Below are 23017 nucleotides of genomic sequence, written 5' to 3'. Positions count from 1 at the left end.
TCCTCCGCATAGGGATGTGCAAAGAGCTGCTCAGCCAAGGAAGCGATCGGCCATCACAGTCCGTACACATGGGGTTTCGGCTGCATGAAACATCACGTACTATGGCAAAGATGTTTTATTTGCTCTTCTGATCATTTCTAGTTTTATTCTTTAAATCAAATAACATTTCTAAAAGTAATGCTGTTTCAAAACAAAAGTATCAAAAGGTTTCATTCTGAACTTGCCAAAAGAAAATGATCTGAATGTACACAATTCCCCCGCCTCATAGATCTTCTCTTCTTTGGACCCAAATGACTCAGGAAATTTGACCCAAACTTGCTGTTGGTTCTATTACCTAACAAAATTTCACTGTACTCAAACAATTTCTTATCTAGACCCATGCAGCTTTCTGTTCAACATCAATGCATTTTCCAAAACTGCCCCTGCAGTTTTTATTGTTATTTATTATTTGCATCAGCACCTGTAGGTTTAGGGATCCTTGTCTGGCTGTGTAATAAAACCAGTCTTTGCCTCTGGAACCTCATCATTTTCAACATCTCTGAAGGATTTTGATGCATGAAATAATTCAGTTCTGCTGCTCGGTTTGAATTAACTAGTTAGTTAATTCTTTGAGTGATGTGCGTAAAATGTTGGATATTGTGAAAGAGACAGCAGGCATGACTCCTGACGAACCGCCCGTAATATTTACCAGATTTAGATCTCCTCATTTTCATTCTATCTCCAGTCTAGAGCAGTCACATGAAAGACCAAATGAATGAGCTATAAGAAATTCACACCACGCAAGATTACTATAAGTAATAAATCTCCTGCAGTAAAGGAATTTGTATAGAAATAATAAAAGTATCGGATGCTAAGAAGAAGTAAAACCAGCTGTGTAATATAGAAGAAAATCTTTATCCTCATCTCACTGGTGAAAACTAATTCAAACAAAATCCATTACATAAATCATATACTTTGAAATTATTTACATAAAAACAGATGAAGAGAGTTCCTACTCCGATAATGATGTTTTAGCAAAGTATGTCTTCCACAGAATAACCATCTTGCTGCAAACAAGGGGGTTTATTCTGCTGTCCTCAGGGGTGTAAACCTCTGATAGCTCCCCTGACTTCCCTGGGGGCTCAGGTACAAGGCAGGGCAGAGCGCGTTCTTGTTCCTGGAGCATCCCGAGAGTTTCATGCATACAGCCTGGGGAAATGTGCGGGTGTACAGGAAGGCAGTTTTCCCACGCTCCCCGCTTTCTGGGGCTGGTGCAGCACATGCTGGCTGTTCTCACGGCCCGTGGTACAGCCGAAGGAGCATGTGCTCTTCTGTGCATCACCCAGCTTTGCTATTAATTAGCCCGGTGTGCTTTTCTGCGTTTGCCCATTTATTGATTTATTGCCTTTCATGCCAATGTCAGCCCAAAGGCTTTTGTGGGCAGACAGATGGGACCAAGACCCTCTTGGATGCTATTTTCTGCCCCAGAGTACATCGCAGCTTTTCAGCTGGGCTTTTCAGTGGGCACGGGATGCGGCCCTGCCTCCCTGCCTGCCTGCTGCTGCCGCCAGCCTGGGGGCCACATCCCATGGTGGCTTGGGAAACCATGTCCTCTCTCTTTAAAGGTCTTCCACTCCTCCTGATCATTCTTCTTTTTAAAAATAAAAAATGAAGTCACTGCAATTTCTACCACGGCTCATAGTGCTTCTCCCCCTGAACAGAGAGTCCCCCGCAGCAGCTAACGCCACAGCTCCCGTGTTGCTTCTTCAGCTGCCATCAAAACTGCTGCATGTTAGAAACATATTATTCCTGTCAAAATAACAGCCCTCATTTCTTCCACATGATGGAAATATATGCTGTCCCTTTAAAAATGTATCACGAAAATGAATGTTCATAAAATATGAGTCAAGTTTCCATATACCTTAATCAAATTCTCAGAGTCTCTGGGGGACGGCACTTACACTGCAGCTGTGCAATGCGAAGTTTGTTCCAGTACTGATTGAAAATATTTTTGTGCTTCCTTCATTTTCGCCAGTGAAAACCCCAAGGCACTTTCTGCAGGCTGAAGGCGCCGTTATTCAGGGTGACAGTGATGGGTCACAGAGATGGTGCAGAGAACTAACTAGCGGATTGGAAACCAGCAGAGTCCCCAAACCGATTGTCAGTCTTGAAACCTTCAGAATAAAATGTGTCTGTCTTTCTCATTCCCTATTTTTATTCCGCAGGGGAACACACAGGACCAGGTTTGCAGGAGCTGTAGAGGTTGTCTGTAAAAGCAATAATGCAATTGGATGTCATAGTTTTTAACATGCTTTCTTTTAAATGAACAGTAGGGTTTCTGGACTTGCTTCATGTGTTTTCCCCCCCTCCTCCATTGCTTTTCCCAGCATTACCATCACCTGTGCTATCAGGCTGATGTAGGACAGTCACGGTGTTACCCACAATTTGTCCAGACGGTTTGCTTTCTTCCTGCCTGAGCATCTCCACCCAACTCCAAATTTTCCAGCAGGAAGCACATTACCTTTGTGGTCTTTGCTCTTTCCTGTTGTTCATAGGGAGCTCGTCTCTTAGCTAGCCAAGAAACTTCCTCTCTCTGGCAACACAGGACCCTCCAAGGTTCAGGGTAGCGGGTAGCAGGACATTTTCAGTGGAGGGTTCTCCAGGAAGCTCCAGCCAGCATTAGGTTTTAATTACTGATTTGGGAAAGGTGTTCTCATCTGATGGATTAGGCGAACAGTTGTACAAGTCCTTCAGCTCCACATAGACTTAAAAAGTCTAAAACCAAATCAAAGTTCAGCCAAAAATCCTGGAATTCAAAAGAAGCAAAAGCCATCTCAATCCTTGAACAACTCTGACCATGAGGCTCCGAACTTGGTGCTGTCGTGCCACGTAGGTGAGGGTGAGGTGGAGGCAACCAGGGCAAGTTGACGGTGATGACCGTTGCACGCTGCCTGTTAGCCAAGTTCCCAGGGGCAGGGGCTAGTCTCGGCTCCGGAGCGGCTCCCATGATCGCAATGGGATGAGTCCACGTGTACCAAACGTGGCCTGCCAAATCTGACCCTTTCAGATGCGACTGATCTGGTGTTTTTGAAGCCTTGGCACTCGAACTGCAGCAATCCGTCACTCCTAAAATGACACTGGTGGAGGCTTTTTGAAGAATGACACCAATCAGAGATTTCTGCCAGTGAAAGGTAGTTCTTAATTCACAGCATATTTTCTAGTGTTTTCTCCAATCCAATTATAAATGATTCAAGCAATTAAGCTTCCCTCTATCATTTTCTTGGGGTGGATATGCCACAGACTAATAGACTTTACCATTAGGGCATTTTTCCTAATATTCCACTTAAAATTTCCTTTATTGTTTTGCTGTCTCAGGAAAACTTTTTGGTTATATGTCACTGTCAAATGAAAGAGAAAGTCAGCATTTTTAGCATCCGCAACAGCCACCTCCCTAGTACTTGAGCTGATGTTCGTTTTGCTGCTCAGAAGATTTGTCAGGCTGCTTCACCATTCCTCTCCAGGCTTGACTTTATTTTTATGAGCTACCAAACCCATCCGTTTATTATTACTGGCAACAAGTAAGTTCCATCCATTCTTGAGGATGTAAGAAATGATCCCTCTCTAGACATCACCTGAGCGAAGACACTTAATAAATGAGTGGAAACCACAGTTAGAATCCCCGCGCTTCTCTTCAGCCTGCCAAATATTCACAAAATGAGGAATTTTATGAAAAATGAACTGCATGACAACGTCAAATTCTTACTAATACATTTCAAGGTTGGTGATGATACCCCTTTTTCTTGGTCAAATTTCCAGCCACAGCTGCTTTAAGCTTTGACCCAGAAAGCCTCTGCCCGCAAGCCTGCATTTGCTCGTTCCCTTCCTAGGCTTGTGCGTTTAGATCTGTGAAACTCAACCTCCGTATTAATTGACAAGTACAGCTCGTGTCCAGATTGAATACTGAATCAAAAGAAATAGCACAGGAAAATATTTGCATTGTCTACTATTTTTTGAAGTAATGAGCAGCAGTTGTCTTTTTAAAAGCTTTTAATAGCTTAATTTATGCTCACTAAGGATGGTGAATCTCACCCTTTCAAAGCATCCTTTTGGCTGAAATGAGGAAGAAAATGGGAATATTGATCTCTGATTTTTTCCAGAAAAGGGTACAGAGCCTGCTTGTGAGATTTGTGTTTGTTTACAGACTATGAACGAAGCTTACAAAGATGCTGAAAGCGTGTGAACCGTGTATATTCATCCCATAAAAGTAATTATATCCAGACGCCGTATGAAAACAGCTACTACAAAATGTTGCTGTACAGACCCTTTCCACCTTTAACTATTGAACAGTGAGGACAAAGTCCAATTTTTCCAAGTTTTGAAATGTCTGCTCTGAAAATACTCCAGGTGTCCTTTCACAAGGTACTCTCTGGCAGAACATGCAGAAGAAGAAGAGAGGAAAAAAAAGGTGCATACCTGTGACTGAAATTTGGATTCCCCCTGAAGTTCTTCCCTTGGAGTTCTATTGGCAGCAAGGGATGCCAGGACTGGAAATGTTTTTTAAGATTCAAAGCCAAAGATTTAAAGGGGTGTTGAAGGGGGTTGGGCACTGGGCCTTTTGTAAGCATTGGTGAAGGGTTTAACATGGTTTGCATGGTATGTTCTGCGTTCATCAGTGCGTAAGAGCCTGCAAATGCTTTTTAATTTCCTATGTGCCTACAGCAGAAAATTTCACAGCAATTTGCAAACAGGCCAGGGAAGCTTTGGCCCAAACCTTGTAGTCCTCACTCCAGCAAAATTTCCACTTGCTCAGAAAGCATCTTGCTTAATGCTATTTACTGCTGGGGGTCAGACCCACAGAGGAGCTGGACCTTCCCACTTTGCAAAGGCAGAGAAGACTGCTCTGATGCAGAGGGCAGGATCACCTGCCTCGCCACAGCACCAAATGTGACACAGATGTTTTTTTAAAAACTGAGTACTGTTGTCTGGTGACAGTATTTTACAATTTTCTTTGTATATCACCATAGCTTTCAGTGTTGGGTTTTTTTAACACTCTCTCAGTCTGATCGCTGTCAGTAGGACTTGGTTTTACCTGGGTGTTTTTTTGAGGTGTTATTAACTTTGTGGACCTAGAATAAGCGACATGTGCTAAAAAAGTCGTATTTAAAGTGATTTTTAGAGCCATCGTGTTGGATAGGAAGGAGGGTTGTTTGCTTCTGTGTTAGCAGTGCTGGTCACCCGGGAATGGCAAACGGAGTCAGGACGAGGTTTGCTGTGTGCTCCTTCTCACCAAGGTCACGTCTCTGGGAGCTGTGGGAAACAGCTGGGACTTCTGGAGGACAAGAAGGTTGTGTTTCTCTGTTCTGGGTGGATGTCCAAGAAAGGATTGCAGCGATGTGCTGCGACCACTCTTGAGAAGGCAGTCGTAGTGCTCCATTAGATGTTACCAGATATCTGTAAGCAAGTTAGCCATTGCTGCTGTGTCTTTGAATGGGGTAATGACTGCTTGTAGACTTTCTAATTGCTGTTGTGGACAGCAAAAAAAAAAGTGCCTTGTTATGCTTATATGCTGCCTGTGAGATTTACGTATGTGCCTGGAGACCTAATGGGCTGAGCTGGTCTCTCCCAGCAACACTGGAATTAATGAAAGGGTTGGTTTGTTTCTGTGTTAGCAGTGCCGGTCACTCGGGAATGGCAAATAGAGTCAGGACGAGGTTTGTGTCTGCTCCTTCTCACCAAGGAGAATTCAGTGGAGGTAAGCCCATGTCAAACCAATGTAAATACATACAAAATCAGCTTTCAAGCAGTTTGTTTAGACAATAGCGATGTTTCAAAACTGCCCTGATTATGTAAACCCTGTGAAGGTAAAACTCTGGGATCAGGCTCTCTTTACCCATACACCATTACTGACAATTTTGTATGTCTGAGACACAAAGAATAGGGTCTGGCTGCACCTGAAGTAGCTGAAGTAATAGATGTGAAAATAATAACGGGTTATCTTTGATCCCACACAGCAGTAAGTCCATTTAACTGATAGACAATTGATGCCTTTGAACTTGGGCTTCTGCTGTCAACAGACATCTGAGCCTTCGAATTAAAAAAAAAAAAAGTGTTCCTGATACTTCAAATGGGTTTCATTTCACATGGCAAAGTTGCCAAGGCCAAGGGGAGAGGCTGTAGGACTTAGCATCTTTACACACTTAAAGCAAGGTTTGAGGAAAGCGAAGAGTGAGGGGCATAAACTGGGGACTGGGCTACAGCTGCCTGCTGGAGTTCGCAAAGTGTGTGTGCGCATCATCTGTGAGCTATTAAGCTCTCATTGCTTTTGCCACCTAATATGCTTGTTCAGGAATGTACATACTTCAAAATAAATTAGACAGGGATATGGTATCTTGTATCTGTCTTCACTCATCTGTCTCTGCAGAAGGAAATTCCCCTCTCCTGGGGTCCAGATCTTCCTGGTTCCCCCAGAAGCAGTGACAACAGTATTTGAAGCCACTATCAACTGCATTCAGAGGGAGATGACAATTGGCAAGCACTCGCGTGCAAATCGGTGCGTGGCTCATGAAGTGGTACGTGGGGGTCACGCAATGACTCAGGTGGACCCTGCCCAGAGTTTTCAAGACCTAATCTGATCTAGCCTATTTGCTTCAAAGTTGCCACTAACTTTCGGATATTTATTTATTTTTCTGGGTTTGTGTAAAAAGGAAAAAAGACAAGGCAGTGAAGACTGCATTTCTGAGCGCAGCAGGGTTGGGGGGTAGCCCTGGGGCTGCCCCAAAGGAGGGCTGAGCCCTGCCTGGGGGAAGCCAGCAAAGCCCTGCACCCCCTGGCCTGGGGCACCTCGGGTGCTGCCATAACCCTCTCCCAATTAACACTGATGAGGGATTTGTCAGACGTCTATAGGGCTGAAATTATGTTGCTCAGACTAAACATATTAAATGAATTACAGCAAATTAGTCCATGTTCCCTGGTGACCTGAGCCCTGTTAAAAGGCAGCTATGGTAGTTATTAGAGCATTGCCTTTAGCTACTGCTTTGTGGATTCAGTGTTTCTTGCATGTAAAAAGTATGATCAGAGGTCAATTGCTCTTGACAAACAGGTACTTATTACGGAATCAAAGGGACGGCATCATGCTGCACCACCGACCAACAAACAAGTCTCCCATGGCCCCAGGCAAGTTTTTCTGGAGGGCCACTGTAAGCAGGAGCGGCTGTTGCGGGCTTTCCCCCGGGCACAGCAAAAACCCTGGTGGCTGAAGGAGGCTGTGACACAGAGGGACCACTGACAGCTTCATTAATACAAGCGGGAATTGGGCCCTGCCTGAGCAGTTTTCGTAAGTCAGTGCTCTTCCCCTCAGAGGCTTTCATCCCCACAGGAGAGGCAGTGGTGAAGGATGAGCTTGAGGAAGAATGCCGTTTCGGGGCAGCGTTTGCCGTGGTTTCCTATTGCGTATCCTTTGAGGGCTGCAAACATCTGCTGGGGACCGGAGCGGCACTGCTGAGCACACGGAAACTTCAAGTTTCCGCAGGCTACATAGGACAATCCGTGAGCGAAATGCCACGAGTTTTGAGTCCGGCTGTCATCTGCTTTTCTGAAAGACTATTTCTTGTAAAGTCAGGCTCAGCCTGGGTTGCTGTAAAACGCAGGGTGCTTTGGCTGTTGGAGCCACCTTTCTGCCCTGGGAGCCTTTCACCTCGAGCTCCTTGCTCTGCAACAGCAAGGTCAGCCCCAGGCGACTGCTAACCCGTAACCATTCAGGTGAAATGGCAGCATGTCTCATATCATATATTGAGATTATTACCAAGAAATGGACTGGGTTTCTAATTATTTATTTTTAAGATGATGATAGAGGTAATTGTGTTTTTTCTCTTGTAATTTCAGCTAAAGAAAAAGGCATCCTAATGTGACCATCTACAGAGATTTCCTGAAAAGAGACCTACAAAGGTAGGTTAACAGAACATTTCACTCCATCTATTAACCCCAGAAACAGAAGTCATGTGTTTTCACTTACAAATATTTTATTGAAAATGTATTATGTGAAACATTTTACGGTCAAGCAACATAGCTGAGCATTTGCCTTCTCATGGCTTGGTGAACCTCAGATGCTTATCATTTCAGTTTTCAATATATATAAATACAGTTGTTGTCAGTGATAGAAATTTAGAGCATCACTGAACTGAGACTGCCAGCTAAAAATATTTCTCCTGAAGAGCTGTGTAATGTAGTAATTACAAGTGAAAATAGGCCTCTGGTCATAGAAGGGCTCTGGAAGTCTGGAAAAGCTACATTTGGGCCCTGCATGGGGCTCCTGGGATAAGCAGGACCTGGAAGGCTTTGTTCCCAGCAGCCGGGCTTCTGCTTCATATTGTGGTTAATTAGAAAAACCATGCAGCCCTGGCATGGCTCACTGACAGCCCTCCAGGTGGGTGAACCTCAAAACCACTTTGAGCTTCGTCCTGATACCTCATCCCTTCACCACTGCATCCTCATGTGCTCCCCAGGAGCCCCATGAGTTCAGGTTTCCTCCTCGAAGCTTCTCTTTCCAGTTCTGCTGCTGACCCACTGGAGCCCTAGGTTCATCCTGAGAAAATGCCCTGCGGCATCGAGGAGGGGTTGCGGGGAATGAATGGCTGCAGTGCTGCATTTCGGCTGAGGACTGTGCGGTCACATTTCTGCACTAACGGTTAATTTAATTTGGGTAGATGTTTGTCTTCAGAACAGCTCATTTCTCCTCAAAATAAGCTCCCCATTCTCTCCTATCTTAAGGAGCGCCGCTCGGATGCCCAGGCTGGGGAGCTGACACAGGACCATTGTTCGACAGATAACATTGGGCTGATCCCAAATTCCCGAAGGAGGCAAATGGTGAAACAGGGCTGAGACAAGGTCAGATTCCAGTTTCCTCTCTTGTTTGTGTAAAGAGCAGATCGAGTTTCTTTGCATCAGCTACGATTCAGCTATGAGCACAGCACTGGAATAATTCATAAAATGGCAATGTTTTCCCAAGTTTTCCCACTTGAATTGATCCTTTGGTTTTGTTTTGGTTTTTTTTCCCCCCATTTTGTTCCTCACATAATTTTATTTTCTATTGAACAAAGTCATGGTGTGACATAAGCATAATAAACCTTATACCTTAAAACCTAAAAAGTCAGTGCTACTCTAGCCAGTAGAGTATGAGCCGTGGCATATGCAAGTGAGATTTTTTTTCACTTTGTACTTTAAGAGGATTCCTTTGTGAACAGTTTGGGAGCTTTAAGTCGGAAGACTGTCTTACAGCCAAACTGTGAAATATATAAGACACTGGAACAGGTTGCCCAGAGAAGCTGTGGCTGCCCCATCCCTGGAAGTGTTCAAGGCCAGGCTGGATGGGGCTTTGAGCAACCTGGTCTAGTGGTTGGTGTCCCTGCCCATGGCTGGGGGTTGGAACTAGATGATCTTTAAAGTCCCTTCCAACCCAAACCTTTCTATGATTCCATATGTATTCACTTAATATGTATTCAGCTATATAAAGGTGACAGAAGGACAGACGTTTCCATTCCTGTGCAAGAAGGGTGGCAGGCCCAGGTGCAATGGGGTCACATAGAGCACCACACGTCCTCTGGGAGGAGGGCTGGGAAGGGCATCTGGAGGCCTTTTCCCCATCCCAGAAAGGATCACCTGTATCTAATGTGTTTGTGGTTCATCTAACTTTTCCGTAAATCCCCTGGTGCTGAGGGGAAAAAATTTCTTGAGCAATTTCTTGCATGACTCACTACCCTTTCTGGTAAAATGCTTTTTTAAAGTCACTGCTACTGAAGCGTCAGCCTGTCCTTTTGTGTCTGATCTGTCCCATGCCTTTTGGCAACAACCTTTTACAGGTAGGCATGTCTCCCCTACGTCTTCTCTGCTTGGGACCTCATAACTCCCTGACCTTACGGGTCCCATGGTGCAGTCTCTTTGCTCTTACCCCAGCTGTCTCTAAATGAACCATGAAGTGACCCACGGGATTCAACCCATGCTGGACCGAAGGGAGGAACAACATCTAAAATAGTGTCATGAGCCATGGTTTGCTGCTCCCATGTGCACAGAAGATCACACGCGCTCAGGATGGATCTAGTCATACTAGTTGGAAGTATTTTCCCTGCTGGGTTTCACATTTCCTTTGTCATTTATTTATTATATTATTATATAATTATTATACTGTCATCAGCAGTATTTTAGGACTGCAGCCCACAAATGCTCAAACCAGTGAAGCTGTACTGCAAAGCAAATCCGTGCTTGCCAGGGCTAAGCCTCTACCTTTGCTCTGGAAAGAGTGGACTTGCCTGTTGCAGATGTGAGGCTGATGTAGCCCATCTCCTAACACCACAGGCTGAGCTAAAGAGCTCTCAGGGTGCAGATACCTAAAACAGATTTGCAGGGTTGCAAACACCCCAAGCAACCACAGGCCAGAGCTACGTGTGCCCCCACCTGCCCAGCTCCCACCACCCCAGCAGGGAGGAATGGCCACTTCTGGGCGCCCGTGCCCGGTGTTTTCTCCTGAGCCACCTCTGCTGAGCAGAACTTGCTCTTTCCAAAATGCAATGGGAGGTGGAGACAATGCCAGGAGCATCAGTGCAGATGGGACCATTTCTCTTTTAAGTCTGGCTCTTGGTGGAGGAGGGGGAATGCAGTGCCTCAGCTGCCCGCCTCTGCCTGCCTCAGCCTCAGTTTTGGGGTATAAGGTGGGATCTGCAGACTTTCAGGACCAAATGACTCTTCACTTCCAGAAAAGTTTTGTGAGAATTGCAGCGTGATCTTTGTGGATAGTTTCCTTGGACTGGGCACCCAAACTGCCCCCGTCACACTGCAACTATTTAAAAGGTCTCGTTGGGCCTTAACCTGCTTCTTCCACCAGACTGCTCACTCATTCCTTTCACCAAAAGGTATATTAAAAAAATTCCTGCTCTTTCTCCATGTTTTGTAAATAGTTAGTCCCAGTTATCTTCTACTTTCAGACTAGAGACATTTTCTAATTGGCCAAGACTTGTGGAAATCAGGCAAGAACCAGTGACGAGAGGTTGGAACGAAAAATACCTCTAACACTCCCTCGAAAAGTGGCACACCAAGGGATGAAATGGGAGAATATCGTGGATCCTCCAAGAAATAGTTCATCCCTGGAAAAATACGTTTCCATGGCAAGAGGCAGGGCAAGGGCGCTGTGCTGCGGCGGGCACAGGCTCTGCGATGCTTCCCCAGCGGCGGCTCGCTGCAGGCAGCTGCCTGCCAGCCAGGGGTCAGGAAGGCACGAGTCCCCTCGGCAGGGTCAGTGGCTGGAGGGAGAGAAAAATGAAAAGAAAAGTCTGCAGCTCTTAAATAGTTGGGGGATGAAAAAGCCACTGCTGACGGCTGCTGAAACCCAGTCTTTTAAACACCGTGATGATCTCGAGTCCCTAGAATTTTAAACTAATTAAAATAAAACTGGATGGAATTAATATAAACAGCCTCAAACCAGGCAAAGGAAAAACAAAACCCCATGCAAGCTGATCTGATGAAGAATATGGAATGTAAGTGCCATTCAATTTTCTGGAATACCACATTATTTTTTATTCTGATGTTAACAGGAAAATATTTTACAGGCTCTCTCAATAGGTTATGTTGGACTTGATTCCAGTGTCTCCTTTTGCAATAATGCTAATGGCAAAAGAAATGCACATCAATGTTGTTTTAGCTGCAGTAGAAATGCCAGGGAACTCAGACCTACACTGTGCACTATCACCTCGTCAACTGGTAAATTACTAAATCGGAATTTTATGAAATTACTCAATCAATATTTGTGCAGATGGCTTCCAGGAAAAGGCACTTGTGTGTCTGTTTAACTCCAGTGTGTAACAGATGGCTAGAGACAAGGCATTTCTTTGCAGCCAGGCACATATTGACATTTTAAGATAGCTTCCTTTAGATGCTTATTAGTTCTTGTAAGCCAGCCATTAAATCTTGCCGTATGTATTACAGTTAAAATAAAATTCAGTTATATACAAGGCCTTCAATAAATGCTATATAGCATGTTAGCGACAAAGAAATTAAGTGCAAACCATCCCTTCAAATTTGTATTTAATTTTGGCTTGTAGCATTTAGATGCTAGAAGTCAGTTACTTGTCTACACTTTTACCGCTAATGAATTGTGGATCAGAGCAGTTCAGCCCTTATTACTAATTGACAGATGTGACTTTTTCTTATTCTTTTCTTCTTGCTACTCTAAAGAGCAGTCAGGCTCTAGGCAGCCTAACAGCTCTCAAGATGGACCAGCAAAGGAGATGCAACACCTAATTCTGCAGATCACAACTTTAATCGTTGTCTCAGGTTGCAGTGAGGGAAAAAAGAGGACAACACTTTTCAGAAAATAATGGCAGTCAGGGAACTTAAATACAATTTTCCAGCATATCCCCAAGCACTGCGTATCTGACTTCAGTGACTTTTACATGAGTCCTGCGTCTGAATGTGTCTTAGTTGGGGTTTGTACATTAGCTGCACACTTCCCAGAGTTTTACTGTGCAAGAATAACATTACCAGATGTGTATTCTATTTTCTCATATCATCCTGAAACGAATTCTCTACAAGATCCATGCTGTCACTTCTGTGTTTTGCTTTCCCTGCAAGGGAGAGGTGCACCAAAGTGCTTTTGAAGTATTATTACAACCTCACAGTCGGGGTGCAGAGCAGTTTCACTGCACTTCTCAGAATGGTTTTGCCATCCATAGCTGTGCACCACAGCCTAGTGGGATGCTCTGTCCTTCAAGGAGCTCCAACGCTGTTCTCACAACCAGGAGAGGTTCTGCCCACCAGAGGTTCTGTTGCAAACAACAAAAAAAACCCCAGTCAGTGCAAAGACTTTGTTTTGTTTGCTTTGAAAAAGGGATTGAGAAAGAGAAGCTCTCTTGAGCAGCACGTGGTTTCACAAGCATTTCTCATCAGCCACAGTGGAAAATGATAACAGTGGAGTTCTCAAAAATAAGATCAATTTTGGTGATATTTCACACCAGGAACGTTCTTGCAGAATCCTCTGATTATTTCAACATCACCCTATTAAACAAACCAAATCCTCACAGAGGTTCGTAAAGCAATTTTCTCCATCACAGTCCACGCAGGGCATGTCTGTCCTTTAAGGAGGAGGCTGACTACAAACAACAGAAAGGAAGACCCTTCAGTGACACCCATTTCCAAACCTGCTCAGCTCTCAGTGGCTCTCTTCTCATTCTTCATTCCCCTTCATCTCCCCTCTTCCCCTCCCTCTCTGCCTGGATAAGAAGCACAGGACATGATAAAGAGTGGAGTGCTAAGGTTTTGTAGTCACTACTCTGAAATGGAAAAGGATTTCCACATGGATGTTTGAGGTTATCTTGCAAAATTTTCTACTTTATCAGTATGCGTAACACTTTCCAGCTAAACCCCCTAGGGTTACTTTGGCCATGATGATCTACAAGTACATTTACAAGGATGCATTTATCTAAAAATTAGTTTCTTCTCTCCCCACAAAACCGGCTGCCTCTGTAGAAACGTTATTGCTCTCTGCCGAGCATTCTCCCCACCTCCCTCTGACCCCGGCAGAAGGCAAGATTCATTAAGCAAATGGGCCTAGCTTTAGTGGATTTAATGAAGAGGAACCTTCTACTAGGGATATGGCAATAACAGCACAATATATACTGTAAGCACACCGCCATTTTCCTTAGCCTAGGGAAGTTGGGTTCTGATTTTTTCTTTAAATTTATTGCTTTTATTAATTTAATTCTTTTTAAAGAGCACATTTATGTCACTAGTCTCTCTTCTCTTTAATAGCCTGTCTTAGAAGGAGTCTCTGTGCACAAAACCCCCCAAAGCATTTAACATAATAGGGGCTTGCAAACTACGTGAACTGCAGATTTATTTTCAAATACCCACTGAAAAAATACGCCTTTTATGGTACCTCTTACATAGCTCCACATAAATATTTATATATGGATTATGTTTTAAAAAGCTTTATCCTTCTGCTCCAGAATCTTTCAAAGCCAGCTGAAGCGAATACCTCTGGAGAGGTGACCTGTCCCAGCTGAAGCACAGCCACGTCCCTGCTCTATCACTTAGGGCACAACAGGACTTTGTGGGCTGGTCCCCAGGAGGGCCATCCCTGCCCCAGAGGGGCTGCCCGCCACAAATCTTCCCAGATTTCTGCATCCCACGCAGACCGTAATTTGCAACTGGACCCTTTTCCGTGCGAGATGCTTATTTTCCCTCAGAGGCTCCTTTGGCAGCGTACTCAGGGAGCATACGGAGCCAGCGCTCGGCTGTCTCGCTGCTTCCCCTGTTTCGGGGCTTGTAGGCGAGTGGGAAGGCACAGTGGGCCACAGATGGTGAGGAGCGAGCCCCCATGCTGCCTCCCCACTGGTAACCTGCCCTGGCCCAGGGCAGGGAGAAGCTGCTATAAGACTGTTTTAATGAGGGTCATTGCCAATTTATGGCTATTCCTTCATGTCCTTCTCTTTATTTTTAATCAACACTTTGAAAAGGCAGCTGTGAGATGATTGTCCCATAGAAGATTATTAAAGCCTAGTGGAAGTACTCATTTAGTATTGGCAAGCTGGATATTTCATATAACTGTTCCTTTTTCATCATATAGCATGTTATTAAATGTGTTCTAAAAACCAACTGTAGATCCCATTTTACCAGTTGTATAACACAGATACTTGCCTGTCCAAGCAAAGCAGCCAATGCATCAGCCATATGTGGGTAGGATGCCCGCTGGGCTGAAATCTGCGTTCAGACATCAATTTCCTCCAAGTCCAGGGAATTTCTCAGTCGCCCTTTTGAGAGAAGTTTTTATGGCAGTTTGTGCTACCAGAGAAGCGCTGAGGAAGGAGAAGAGCAAAAGGATGGAAGTGGCCACTTCCAGCTGGTCATGCCCTCCCTCATCCCGGGGGAGCTGGAGGAATAAAGGCTATCTGTCAGAGCAGCGCGGCTACAGGCTGTGTGCTCTGTGCTGAGGTCGCTGTGGATGTTATCCCCAGAGCCTGCCGTGCAAGCAGCGTGGCTAAACCTGGCTCCTTTATCTCCAACCGCAGACCCCTGCATTTTAGGGGCGGGCGGTCTGTATCCTTTTCCAGCTAAACCACTGTCAGTTAAACAACGAAGCCTTATGTGTGCGCACAAACAGCATCCCCGCTGTTGGGCAACCGCTGCGGCTCGCCGTCCCTCTCGTCCCAGGGGCTCCTTCCAGCGCCTGGCTCGCAGGGAGGCAGCAGGCAGGAGCCCACCGCCCTCGCTATGGGGGAGCCGGAGACAGTATCCCGCTCTGTGCGCCGCAAGCCATTACGTCACCGGGACTGCGATTCTCAAAACCCCTCACGCCAGCAAGAACAAGAGTATATTTTATTGGCTTGATGAGCAAAGGCAGCCCTTTGGGTTTGGAAAGTCGCAGGTGGCTCCACAAGAACAAGACCTTGCATCTTAGCATCAAGCCCTCTACAGCTGGGACCCCATAAACTCCTTCCCCTGAGCAAGGATTAACAGTGATTCATGCCTGTGTGTATACCGTTAATGTGTGTGAGTAGGTTTTACTGAACCCTAAAGGAAGTATGTGCCAAAGTACACACAACAGTTCACCGATGGTCACTTTGTAAAAGTTTATAATGAGAAAAATGAGCAAAAACCCATGTTTTCTTTAATTAAGATGCAGAAAACTCTTTAAGCTGAGAAATGATCAGGTACTTTGAATGTGTGAAAAATGCATGCTGACAAAGGAGAGGCTCGTCTTGGTGCCAGGAGGATATTTGCATGCCCTGAAACCCCAGCCTTAGCCCCTGTTTCTAGGCAGATGCAGTTTTCCAAGGCTAAGCAGAGAGCAAAATACGCTGCTGTGCCACCCTCTGCTAAATGGGCTGTTTTTCATCCTGCTAGAAAGGTTGTGCTGTGCACTTCTCAGAAGGACACCCAAAGCATCCGCACTGATCTCTCAGCCTATTAAATTCAAAACGACATATTAACCCCAGTCAATCGCTACAGGTTCCCCATCCTTTTTCCAGGAAATCTGGGGGTGGGGAGCAGGGGGAAATACTCCAGCTTCCTCTATTTTTGCAAACCAGTGTCGTAATGATGAGCTACCATCTGTCAGAGTCCCAGAGCACAGCTACGCTACCTTGGAAAACAGGTCCTGAGGAAAGCTTGCCCGTTGCTCTTTAAGCACCATGTAATGCTGCATATTGCCTAGAGCCTCTTGAACACGAGACTTTCTGTCCCGTAGGAAATTCCAATGCAACATTTGGTTTTATCTGCAACTGGAACAAGCTTTCCAAATGTCCATTTCCCACAGAGGGGAAAAATTTAAGAGAAACATGATTTTAAAAAGTCAGAATTACCTATGACACTGCCACAGACTGGTCCACAACAGATAATGATGTGGCTCTGATACGGCTTTAAGTGTAGCTTTAGATACAGGAATAAACTGAAGTCTGGTGGCACAAGACCAGGAGGTGTATCCTCACATATCCTCGGTCACGGGCAGTTTCACCACAGCAGCGGTTCAGCTTCAGCAGGCACAGCCGCTGCCTCCGCTGTACAGCCAGGATGCCAGGATCCACAGTAACCAGGTGGATTTGGCCGCTCACGGCGTTTACAGCAACGCGGCGTTTTGGGGCAAGTGCCGAAGGGCGCGATGTCTGAGGTTCATCTGGTATGCTCCTGCATTTTTCCCTTTTTTAGCCACAAAGTAAGTGATGACTTTAATGTTTGTCTTTATAAAGTGAGTAGGAGTTATATTGGCTATACTGTTACTTGGCAGTCTTAATGGCACTACACTCACGATTAATAAGGAATAACTATCCTGCAATTCAGGCATAGAATGAAATGGGACATTTCGGTAGCAGTAACCAAAGAAAATGTTGGCAGTGGGTGCTGTCTTTGGGCTATTTTTGCCTAACCAGACTGATGTGAATAGATTTTTTAAATGGTTCAAGCGTATAAATATTCAAAGAGATGGCAATATATTTTATTAAAACCAGCGCGTTGCTTGGTAGGGCAGAAGGAAATAATGGCTCAAGGATCTGGGAATGGGAGATGGAACCGTTTACATCTAAGTCACTCTTTCACATCCAGCCAAGGTCAGCAGTAAACAAGAATCATATCGTTACCAGCTGGTGGCCCACAGAATGAGAAATAAATTGATAGTGTGAGTCCGGTTTCCATTAACGGAGGCAAATATCACAAAAACAGAACCAGAAGTGGAACTAATTGACACCGCTGCTGGCTCTACCTGGGAAGTTAAGGACAGAGCTGTGGTGGAAACCTGACCACCTTCTCAGCGTGGCGGGTGGTCCACCCAGAGCCAAGGTGGAGCTGCCCTTCTCGCTGTCACGATAGCGCGGCGCTGCACCTTCCTCCTCTGAGGCAATGCGCCCAGTGTCCCGCATGAGCCCCACAGAGATGCTAAACCTAGAGACCTCCTCCCAGCAGGGCAAGGGGGGACGCCCACGCCCCCCTGCCTTCCCTGCGAACTGGGCACAGGACAAACGCCTGCGGCCAATGGATTTTTCATTGGCATTTGCATCAGTAACGGCCTCTTCCTCCACCTTCCTGTAATTACACATCCGCTTGAAATAATAACGTTTTAAAGTATAATACATCAGCTTGGACTGAGGTGGCAGCTGATGTTTGTTATTATTTTTATTGTTTGTTTCTTCTGGATTTTTTGGTGTAATTAATTTATCTAGCCATAATATTTTAAAAACACAATCAAATGTCATTTTAATTTGAAACCAAAAAATATAGACTCATAGTATATGAACACTTTAAAAATGATGACTTTTTTTTTTTAAATACCACAAAGAGAATGTCAGTTTAGCATAATTACATTAAAGAACAATCCCCTGAGAGAGAGAGAAAGAGACAGAGAGGTTAAAAAAAAAAAAAAAAAAGAGTAAAGAGCTGCCAAAAATAAAAAGACTCCATGGGTCAGTGATCGCTTGATTACAATGTACACATTACAATATGCATGTGTATATATAAGAACATACATGCTTGTACATAATCGTATATAAACCAGCATGCTTTAACACTTAGCTCCAAATTTATACTTTACAAAATGGTCCTTTCATAGGTATTAAGAGAGCATGAGATCCAGAACTACAAAAGGAAGTGTGCTGGTTTGTTTTTACTTTTCTCATATGACAGGCCAAATATTGCCTTTCTTGACGTTAATATCTGGAAATTTGTTACACAAGTAAGGTAGGGGGAAAAAATTAATAAATGGGACTCATTAAAGGTACTGCCAGAAAAAACTTACAAGATTTGGCCAGGCCACTGATTTAATCAACATTTTTTCTTATTGAAAGCAAATGTTCACATACAGTGGAGTTGAACTGGCTAACTGGGGAAGTTTCAAAAAGCGGAAAATGAGTCTGTATAAATCTGCATATACCAAATACTAAATGGAAGATAGCTCTGTCTGCATATTCTGGGAAAAGCAGAAGTAAGGACAAAAGGCAGAATAAAGCTGGGATGTCTGTCAAACGATGCTCTCTGAGGAGCGAAGCAGCATCTGTCTGTTTCTGAGCTTCTAGGCTGGTTGCTGGAGGCTGGCTACGCTGTGAGGATGGAGCCGCTGTGAGGTGCTTTTCCTTCTCCGCAACATATTTGGATTTATAGCAGATTTCCCTCCCAGAGCTGGAGATGTATGCTGAGCAGCACTTGCCAGGGCAAACGCTCCACGCTGAAAGGCAAATTGCTGCCCAACGTGCCCGGCGGTGGCCGTCTCAGCTGACTGTGCCTCCACATCCCATCGCCCGTGCTGGCGAGTCCAAGGGTACTGGCATCATCTTGCTGGAAGAGGTGGACGAAGCCCAGCCATGACAGATGTATTTGGGGGCAAAGGGAGAAGCAACCGAGGCAGTAGGGGTGGTTTTCCCCCATCATCCTCAGATGCGAACATGCATGTGCTCCCCTGAAAGCTGGCACCCAGTAGGGAAGTCCTGGTAGCTCCAGCTCCCTGAAATGCCACCTGGAGCACGCATGCACTTTTATGGGCCTAAATCATGCCTTATAGCCCTGGGGAGATGGGGTGTGCGGTCCCATACATCAGCTGGGTGCAGATGCCACTGTCATCTGTGCCTGTAGGGAGGAACCTCTCCTGGCTTCCTTAACCAGGGCCAGGAGAAAGGGCCAGTCCATACCGTCTTCTTTTTACACATCAGCGTGGGAAAGAACAGCAGCACGTAAGATAAGACAAGCACTTCCGTCTCATTTAATTTGTTTGCCTGATATTCAGCAGGGAAATTCTTTGTGCCATGTGACGCCTGGCACAACAATGGGTTGAAGCAGATAAAAACACTGAGCAGAAGCTATGTAAAATGCCACATCTACAAGCAACACTGTACGAGGCGGCTGTGCAAAGCTAAACATTTTCCTTACCCCTCTGTGAGTGCGATCTGTGCCTTGAGTCAACTATGCCACCTTGCTATAGACAAAGATTTTGGTTTACGTACAGGAATCTTAAAAATAGCCTTCACCTCCTGAACCCCTTTCTACAACTGCTCCTCCACTTAGGCACAAGCTGAAGCTAATTTTCACACAACATCTGCTGTAATCAAAACCATCTCTGTGGCTATAAGTTAAGGACAGAGAATTTATGGCCCATGTTCTTCTCGTCTGACACTGGGAAGCTTTTGTGTACATTGTCTATATGTCTGCATTAGCTATACAACTTTGGGTCCAGACAGCCACCCTGTTTCTTTTTCAAAAACACTTTTTTTTTTTTTAAAGTCAGCAAGGAATGCTCATTACCATGATGGCTTAGGAAGGAGTAAGCGATGCCAAGCTGCCTCCAGCAGAGATGCAGGCTACTGTGCACAATTAGTTGTTAGACACTGAGGTGGTTTTTGATCATCCAGTGCGCTTAAAAAAGGATCCTCAGCCTGGACCAACTTTCCCTCACTATAGGTAATTAGGAAAGAAAAATAAACGAAAGCAGGACTCCTCTGGCTGCAGAGCAGTGCTGTGCTCAGCGTAAACCCCTCAGCTGTACAGCGCCAGAGGGAGTTGCGAACAGCACTGACAGTTCGGGGAAGTGATTTATGAAGCTTTTCTTTTGTGAAAAGTTGGCATCAAGACAAACTATACCCCTGCTGCTGCCTGTGTATACCTCTGGCAAGTATAAAACATGAGAGTGTTCTATAAACAGACCGTTATGCCCAGTGACTCCTCTTAAAAAGCATGATTAGAAACCAAAACAGCTTGATCCACGTTCACTTAATATTTGTATCAAGGATTATGATACGGCGGCAGAAGAACAAGACACACATCATACCACCTGGTACGAGAGAAGATAAGTAACCATTTGTTTACTTAGATAGAAACCTGAAATTCTCCCTTGCTGAACATGTATTGCTGAGCTAATCCATTCCGTTATACCGAACACATTTTTCTTCAAGTGTGTCACTAATGAAGAGTTTCTCTGCTGGTCTGGATGAGGTGGTGACAAATCTCTGTCCATATGATTTCCTCTGTCCTGTTCTTGTCACCTTTCCAACAACAGCAGTAAACTTTGCAGATTAGTACACTGACAATCACAAACTCATATGTGTCTTACACAGACATATATGCCCTCATCCAATTGCTCAAAGATACCATGCACGAAAGTTGTCATTAGGTTAGTGGGTATTAGTAGGTGTTAGTGCTTGCTTAGACACCACACCAAGGAGCAGCCCATGTCCTTCAGCACAGGCCATTATGCTGTATTTGTGAGTCAGTAATTTATTTTTAAGTAACCACTTGCTGGGAAGCTTAAAATTAAAATTAAAAAAACCTCTGATACCGTATTTCACAGGAAGGATGCAGTCCAGCTTTGTGGTCAGCGATAAAGTAGAACTAAGGAGTTCTGCATTATAAGAAATCCATTTGCATGCAAGAACAACTGCAGAGGCAGATGAGGAAAAGTGCCACATGCACCACTCAGCTGTTGCGAGGCTGCTCATAATTTGGATGAAAAGCAGTAACAGGGTTTTAAGGCAGCTTAAGAACGGGCTAATGTGTTTAACCTACAGATAACTCAATCAAAGCTTTCCAGATCCTGCTGTAAGTGTACAATATACTTAATCCAGTACAAGAGATGTCATCTCTGCAGCCTCCACAGAGGTGTTTCTCTGCTCAGTTGAGCTGTTCTCCTTAGGGGTAAATGGGCTGCACTGTTACAATCAGCACTGAATCCACACACAAGTAAAATTCGCCGTGGTGGCTGGATCCTCCTTATGCCGAGATGATGGAGAACGAGAGTAGGTGTGAGTGTGCACTCATTGTGCGCACTCATGAGATAATGCCAGCTGAAGAGCACCTCTACTGACCACACTAGCTTGAGATCCCCACGTGTCTCATGGCAGTGGTACCAGGCACAGCGGGGTCCTGATCACCCTTTTGCTAGCATGTCCCAAACGGCATGCTAGGAGGCAGCACCATCAGCGGGGCTGCCCGGGCTGGACTGCATGGCCAAGGCTGGACCATCGATAGCCCAGGCACTGGACAGGAGATCCATGGCATGGCTGGTTTGGATTATCGTCCATCTGTGTCCCTTTGCCAACGCAACCCAGAACTGAACTGTTGTGTTTGTTACAAGGAGAAAAACGCAGGAATAGCGTTACAAAACCTCTCACAAATGAAGTTGCAGTGACTCCCAGAGGGCTATTTCATATCACTTCTAATTCACGAGTCTCTAGTTATTGATTGACAAAATCGGATGAGAATAAGGCAATACCTGATCTCCAGGACTGGTGGTAATTACTCTAAAAAGGTACAAGGGATATGGTCACTGACTTAAAAATAACGCAACATAATGATCTTGAGGATGCACTAATATCCAGTCCCTCCAATCTTTATAGCAAATGAAGTAACCCAGGCTTTAAATTATGGAAAGAATATTTCCTCAGGGCACAATAGAGGACCATAAAGAAATACCTTCTCAGGGGATTTATTTCAGGAGGGCACAGTAAACTTTTTCCTACCCCATCACAACATTTAACTCTCACCAAAAGCAGATCTAGAGGCATGTTTGGCTGGAGAGCTACAGGAAAAGAAAAATGAGAAATTGAAGTGGGTGTTTTGGATGACATCCATAGTGGGATACTGTGGTTTCAGGGTGATGTTTTTGTCAGCTTTGCACCTGCCCTACCTGGGAAGCTGTGCAGACCAGCCTGATTAACATGACTGATTTTAATCAGGGCTAGAGAGGTCACCTCCCTGCCAAAAATCTGGGGGTTTATAACCCACCTATGCCATCACATCAACTAAATAAACTCTCCCTGCTCCTTCTGGAGTGGTGACAACATTTATTTGATCTGTTTGGCACCATAGATTAAATACAAAGCTGCACACTAAAGGGGAGAATTTTTTTTCAATTACATTTTAGGTGAGATGGAGCAAGAGTAAGAGAGAGAGAGAGAAAGAGCAAAGTCAAATAACCAAGGTGTTATGTTAGAAAAAAAGGCCTTTTCCTTGGCACAAAGTAATTGGAAGTAGAGCCAGGAAATTATGATTCTAATACCTACTCTGTCATCCGATTCCCTGTGTGGTCTTGGGCAAGTCCTTTAACCTGCCTGTCTAATTTCTTCAACCTGTAAAATGGGGACAACCAACCACAGAGGAGTTTGATGAGTACTAGCAGATGTTTTCACAGCACATTGCAAAAATGTGAGAATCCATGGATGTGCTATTATTACTCCCCAGGAGTACACCTGAATGAAATTAATCCGAAATGAAAAAAATTGTGTGTAAGATGCAAACAACACTCCTCTCTCCGTGGTGGACAACTTTATTTTATTTATTTTCAATTGAGTTACAAAAGTATCCTTACTAAGAATTCTTGCTTTAAAGCTGGTTGAGAAACATTTTGTCATCAGAAATTTCTGCTGCTTTCACTGGGTCTCTAGGGTTTGTGGTATGTTTCTGTTTCTTAACTGCTGGAGTATGATATTAAGGATTAAGTTGCCGGAGAAAATACTAGAAAATCTGAAATTTGCTCAAAATTTGTTCATTCAGGATGAAATTCAATCCATCCCCTTCAAGGTAGACA

The sequence above is a fragment of the Chroicocephalus ridibundus genome, chromosome 5, assembly GCF_963924245.1.
Source record: "Chroicocephalus ridibundus chromosome 5, bChrRid1.1, whole genome shotgun sequence".
Lineage (NCBI taxonomy): Eukaryota > Metazoa > Chordata > Aves > Charadriiformes > Laridae > Chroicocephalus > Chroicocephalus ridibundus.
Note: the sequence above shows the minus strand (reverse complement) of the source record.